Source organism: Zalophus californianus, chromosome 7 (genome assembly GCF_009762305.2).
Source record: "Zalophus californianus isolate mZalCal1 chromosome 7, mZalCal1.pri.v2, whole genome shotgun sequence".
Classification (NCBI taxonomy): domain Eukaryota; kingdom Metazoa; phylum Chordata; class Mammalia; order Carnivora; family Otariidae; genus Zalophus; species Zalophus californianus.
In genome coordinates, this window is record NC_045601.1 from 43,100,185 (window position 1) to 43,106,951 (window position 6,767).

At 37.9% G+C, this 6,767-nt stretch overlaps 1 long non-coding RNA gene across 1 annotated transcript in view; it reads right to left on the minus strand.

The window, feature by feature from the left end:
- LOC113926267 overlaps positions 1–5,971 on the minus strand; it is a 30,381-nt gene extending 24,410 nt beyond the window's left edge. The window contains exons 1-2 of the long non-coding RNA XR_003521256.2: positions 5,906–5,971; positions 3,295–3,403 (exon numbers count right to left, since the gene is read on the minus strand). This is a non-coding gene — a long non-coding RNA (uncharacterized LOC113926267). The remainder of the gene's footprint in view (positions 1–3,294; positions 3,404–5,905) is intronic.
- Between the last annotated feature and the right edge of the window lie 796 nt (positions 5,972–6,767).

Consider the following 6,767-nt stretch of genomic DNA (forward strand, 5'->3'; position numbering starts at 1 on the left):
TTTAGAACATGATAGACCATCATTTGAATCTTTGTCACGGTTAATGTTAATTATTTTTAGGCAATTCTTTTTAAACACTGATGTATTATTTTGATTAACCAATGAATTAAACAAAGCACTCCAAATTACAAAAATTGGCAGCAATATTTCAATATCATTCAGTAAAAAAGTCCTCATTGTGGATTTACTATGATAATGAGTACTAATGAGCTTGGGCAACTTACTAAATACAGAGACAGAACTCATGAACCCTTAATTCATGGGAGGAACATAGAACTGTCACGATGAGAGGTATTCTAAATTAGACATGCATAGACTAGAGGTAGGCTCTATCTTATGCTGGAATCTTCTGATACAAGGAATAGAATCAACTCAACACACTTCAGCACTAGAAGCTCTACCTTTGTCCTCATGGTAAGGGTGGAATCAGGAACTGGAGAACAGTTAGGATCTGGGATACCTATTCCAGGTAAATGTGTCTCTCTCTGCTTTCCTCTCTCTTTTCTTGTCTCTCCCCCTAAACGACAGATGTATCTGCCTCTATTTCTGTATATGTGTGTCTGTCACTCTATGTCTGTCACTGCCTGCTTTTGGTCTCTGTCTCCCATGCCACCAAGTCTTTTTTCTGCTTCTGTCTTCATGTCTCTATTATCTTCCCTCTGTGTTGTCCAGATTTATCTACCCATTTACATGTCAGTCAAAGATTGCTACTCCCTGTTCTGGCTTAACATCCTTTATAAATTTAAATGCTGACTAGGGAGAGTCCCAACACCAAATTTCTAGGAGAAAAAAACCTGATTGGCCACACAGACTACTGATGTCAAGCTGTGGCTGGTTTGAAGTGGGTGTCACATGGGTGGCTGTCCACTCAGCAGTGGCTGTTAGAACACGCTCTCTGAAAAGGACATGGGTATTATAGGAAACATGTCTGCTTAAATGTCTATTAAGGATCCAAAACATCAGTTTCTCCTAGCAACTATTCAATAGGGGTACTTGAAGTATCCAGTTTGATTTTGACTTTAAACATAGTGTCCAAAAACCAATCTGGGAAATTATACCATAGGCACAAAAACAAAAGGCATTTAAAAATATAAAAGAGCCCCTGACATCTCCTAGAAAGAGCTGAATGGTCCAAACCACAGAAACTATTGTATATTCTACCAACAGACCACTTTTAAAGACACTCACGTGAAGCACTTAAAAGGAAAGCTGAACTTCCAGACTTGGGATAGAGACCGTAACTACCAAAGAATGTGTTTTGTCCTTGTACTTTTTGTGGGAAAAGAGCATGGATAAGACTACTTAGTCCTTAAAAATTTAACATAATATTATGAAATTCTTCTATGAACACTGCCTCTTGTAGTACTTTTATTTATACACATCAGTAGAATCACTAAGATTGCTTTAATCATAAAAATTTTAAAGTGTGAAATTATATCCTCATTAAAAATTAATGTTTACTAGACATAGGCAAGATGGGTGTAAAGCTTACAAACAGAGCTGATACTATTAGAGAGAAGGGAAGATGAGATTAAAATTAATACATAGGGAAAGCATAAAATAAAGCTGAACTTTACCAAGGGCACAGAAAATTTGGGGATTATGGATGGGGCTGTTCAATTGAGGTAAATCATTCTAGGAAATCTAGAGGGAATCTCTCAAAAAATGAGGACACTTTGGGAGAAAACATCAATAAATATATGGTAAGAGTATGAGTCAGGAAAAGAAAAGTTGGAATGGACTTTCATCCAGCAGCAAGAAAGAAGTGCTAAGGATTTGCACAAAGCAGTAACTGGAATTTTTTTTTTTTTAAGATTTTATTCATTTATTTGATAGAGAGACAATGAGAGAGGGAACACAATCAGGGGGAGCAGGAGAGGCAGAAGCAGGCTTCCCGCCGAGCAGGGAGCCCGATGCGGGGCTCGATCCCAGGACCCTGGGATCATGACCTGAGCCGAAGGCAGACGCTTAACGACTGAGCCACCCAGGCGCCCCAGTAACTGGAATTTTGAAGGAGTTTTAAGAGAGGGGAGATTAAGGCAGCAAATTGTGCAAATTCATTTGGGAAGAACGTATGACATAAGCTGAATGATGGAGTGGCCAGGGACTCTAACTTTGCCCTGTTATAATCAGCATGAAAGTGTTCAGCACCGAAATACACCAATCAGCCCAGGACCTACAGATGTGCTGTGTCCATTCCCTGGTGCCCATCATAGTAGGCTGCACGCAGTGCCCTTACCCTGCAATCGAAATCCACCTCTCATTAAACCCTGATTTCTGATTCTGTCAAGACGCCAGATCTCAGCAAAGCAGGCCATAAGAGACTCTTGCTGTCACAGCCCCTGCCCTAGATAAGACTCTGCAGAAGTGGCTCCTTGAGGGTCAGAAGGCAGGGAGAAAATGAACCAAAAAGAAACAATGAGAGAGGAGGAAACTACCAGGCATTGCCGGGAGGAGATGGTGAGCGAACGCGGAATTTGAGGCTGATGTGGGGGGGGAAGATGAGAACCGTGATGGGGAAAAAGCAATGGGAAAAGTAAGAAGACATAGGAAAGACACTTGAGAAAATAAAAGGAAAGGGGGGAGGTCAGAGAACAAAAATTAATAAAAAACAGACCAAAAAAAAGGAGCTAACAACAAAAGCACCAGAAAAGCAAAGCAAGTGAGCTAAGGGAACAAGAGGAGTATCGGTACGAACTGAGTCCCTTTGACCATCCCTGGCCGGGGTTACTGTTGCAAATCCACAATTTATCTGGCTAATCAGCAAAACACAAGTAAAAGAGAATGAGAGAAATAGAAACCTCTGCCTAGAAGCCTAAGACTATCCCCTTTGATAATCAAAAAAAAGGCATCAATGCATCTATTTTAAAATTATTCAATCATATAATTTGCTTGCATTTGGAAACTACCTAACTTTTGAAATACATGGCTTTCAGTGAACAGTCTATCCTTCCACATGTGACCAGTAACTAGCCTACCAGGCTTACTGCTCCATACCAGTGTAACATGAATACTTCATTAATTTTTTAAGGGCAACAAATCACAAGGACTTTAAAGGAATTAATAATCTGACAGTCATGTTAACTCAAGATTCTTCCTCACCCTCACCCTCCTCATCATTGAATAAAACACAATGACCTATAGTAGAGTGCTATGGAGGAGCTATGGGAAAGTAACTTTTAGCCTGTGATCTTGTTCTCTCTGACAAAAGAAAGTCTGAATAAAGGAGAATAATAAAATTTCTCAATAATAAAATTTCTCTGTGCATTATTGGCTATGTCATTTATCTCTTACCTGGAGTTAAGTGCTGTCTCAGACGGATTATGTTCACAGGTTATGCTTTCAAGGCCATGTCTCCCAGGTAATATTTGATGAGTCCTTCTTGGTACCTTCTAAGATTTATCTGTAAGAGATGGTATGCTGAGAACAGTTTATATCCCTTCTATGTCACTAATGGCATGGCATCAATACTGAATAATCATTAAAAAGCTTAGAGCCATGTTTGCTTAGAGACCCCAGCTGAAAGACAATCTACAAAACTGTTCACAGTTTTTACAAGGTCCTTCTTACTCTCTTTTCATTTTATTCATTTTGCTTAACTACTTGAAATATGAGGCAGAAACTTTTTAAAGAGTCCCATGGGGTGTTAAGATTAATGGGTTTCAGATGTTCGTTGATGTATATGTTTTATCTTTCAAAAAATCCGGTTCGGGTAAGAACTTGACTGATTGGATGAGAAACAGTCCACTCTCTCCTCAGAGACTATGACACTCAGGGAGGCAAGTAGGCAGAGGGCCTGAAAGGAATTTGAGCAACCAAAAAACTGACTGAGCCACCCAGGGACCCCTAGGGATTAGTGTTCTTTAAAAGAGACCCCACACAGATCCCTAACTCATCCCTATTCCACCACGTGAGGACACAGTGAGAAGGTGCCATCTATAAAACAGAGGGTGGGCCCTCACAGACACTGAATCTGCCAACCCCTTGATCTTGGACTTCTCAGTCTTCAGAAAAGTGAGAAACACATTTCTGTTGCTAATAAGCTATCCAATCTGTAGTATCTTTTTTACAGGAGCCCAGATGGACTAAGACAGTCAAAAATATCAGGGTAAAGATTTTATTTTTAGTTATGTTGGTATGAAGTATTCCACACTGGATTATACATGGATGGCAGGAAAACTGGAACATAAAGATAAGCAAATGCAATCAGATAAGAACTAACCACAATTTCACTATCCAGACAAAATCAACACTAAGTTTTTGGCCAATTTTTTATTTGTGTATATATTTTTAAATAAATATGTCTTTATATTATTTGAGAACCTGCTCTTTTTTCTCAATAGGATATCACAAATATATTCATTATGAATAAATATAATTCCTATACTTTCATTGTTAATGAATATGTATGTTACATATTATATTCTATTTGTAACCTATATAAAAATTAGACATTAGGGGTGCCTGGGTGGCTCAGTCAGTTAAGCGTCTGCCTTCAGCTCAGGTCATGATCCCAGGGTCCTGGGATTGAGACCCGCATTGGGTTCCCTAGTCAGTGGGGAAGTCTGCCTCTCCCTTTCCATCTGCCTCTCCCCCTGCTTATGATCTCTCCTGCTCTCTCTCTCTCTCTCTCAAATAAATAAAATCTTATTTAAAAAATCATATTTTAAGTTGTTTGACAGTATTATTTTTTCAAAGAGTACAACACTGTTAATCTAGAATTTTTAAAGAAAAATTACTCTAAATAAAGAAAGCACCAGTTAACTAACACTGAAAATATTAAGCAGAAATTTAGAGATCTCAGTATGTCCTGACCTTAGTATAAAATGCAGATGTTCAAATATGTGTAAGAAAGAGATCTTGATCTAAAGGAACATTTGTGGTATTTCCCTAAAATATTATACCCTGTCCATTTTTAAATGGGAGCCTCCTATCATCATTTAACCATTTCTTGATGAACTATAACCAATGACTACTTGCCACATATCAATATAATGAGTCTGCTTTTCAATTCTGGGGTTGCTGTTCTTATTGTCCCCAGTGAATCTATGAGGGAAGTATTGGATCAATAAATATCAACCACTGGCTTATTATATATCATTTCATTGATACTAGTTTATATAATATTTATGAAAACATGGAGATACGTATTGGGTATTTTATGCTATTACAGAAAAGGAATCTGAGACTTAGAGAAATGAAATAACTTGCCCAATGCTTTCTAGCTGTAAAACTGCAGCATGAAAGCTCAAACCCAATTCTTCTCATTCTAAATCAACTCTAAGAACTTTGTTAAACGCAATTTCAGGTTTTTTTCTTGCCCCTGGCTGAGGGATTGTAATCCAGAGCAAAGTTTCGTAAAACATGCTTCATCAAACACAAAGATACCAGGTATAGGTATTATGCAACAAAAGAGAAAAACAGTGGATCAAACAACTTGCTCTACTGCAGGACTCCTCAGAGATTTTAATAGGCTGGTGTGCCTCACAAATCTCCAAAAGCAGCCTTTTCATAAATACTTGGACCTCATAGTGACCCTCTGTTACAACAGACCTCTTCAGACTCCAAGGAGCAAACTATAGAAATAATGTCCCAGTGGGGCAGGAGTGGGGGAGGGCGTTCACCTGACCAGGTAAGTAAGGCCTGATAGTCTTAGTCTTTGCAGTCACTCTTCACTTACAATCTGTTAATATAACAGAGATTAAAATATAAATTCTGGAAAAGCTTGATGTTTGTGTGAACTGTTGATAACACAGAAAAATTACTTCAAATGAAAGGGATAGACAAATCTTTCAGGAATCGCCACAGAATACACCTAGAACCTGCTATGAATAACAAGTTTAAATTCACAGAGAACACATATATAAAATGGAAACTATTACGCTGGATTTGGAATTAAACGCACCAGGATAGCAGACCATGCTACTGTTGTCCATAACCTCCCCCTGTGATATGACACACTATCCTTAGACCTTCACGATCTGAAACAAAAAGGAGAATTCCCGATGTAATTTAACCTTCACAGATTGCAAAGACTACACATATTTGAGCAATCCCTCAAAAACTCAACATATCACTTTTAAAGTAGCTAAGTCTATTTGTAGTTTATTAAAATATTTTTAGGAAGTAGCACCATTTTAGAATAATAACAGGGAAAGTCATCATGTAGTCCATAAAATAAAAGATTTTCTGAAGGGAAACACTTCCCCAACTTGCCTTCTCAATAAGGTTTTGCATCATGGAAATATTCTTTGCAAAATGTTTCCATCAACATCTGTGAGTGGAAATTTTGTTAAGCATTTTATGTTTATTATCATATTTAATATTTAAAACAGCCCAACGAAGTAGGTACATCATAAATAATCTCCAACTTTACAAATAATAAAATGGAAGTTGAGAGAGATTAAGTTTTCTGAGTAGGCATAGCTAGGATTGGAGGCCAGCCTGCCTAATTACAAAGTACTTTCCTTCACCCACCTCTCTCCGTAATGCTCATATTCAGTTAACTATTTCACATATTAAATATATATAACACCCCAACATTCCTATTTAAATCATACAGTAGCCACAGAAGGTTTACAAGGAAAAAGGTATCTTCAGTAAGATTCCCCTATTTTACCTTAGCAAGCTTCTTACGACATCAAAACATCCCTTCATTCACTTTGACCTATAACTAACCTCCACTCTTCAACTGGAAATCAAAAGACCATGGCATCTCATGATTTCTTCTTCTCTTTTGACATTTCTGCTGCCTCAACAAGGCCTTT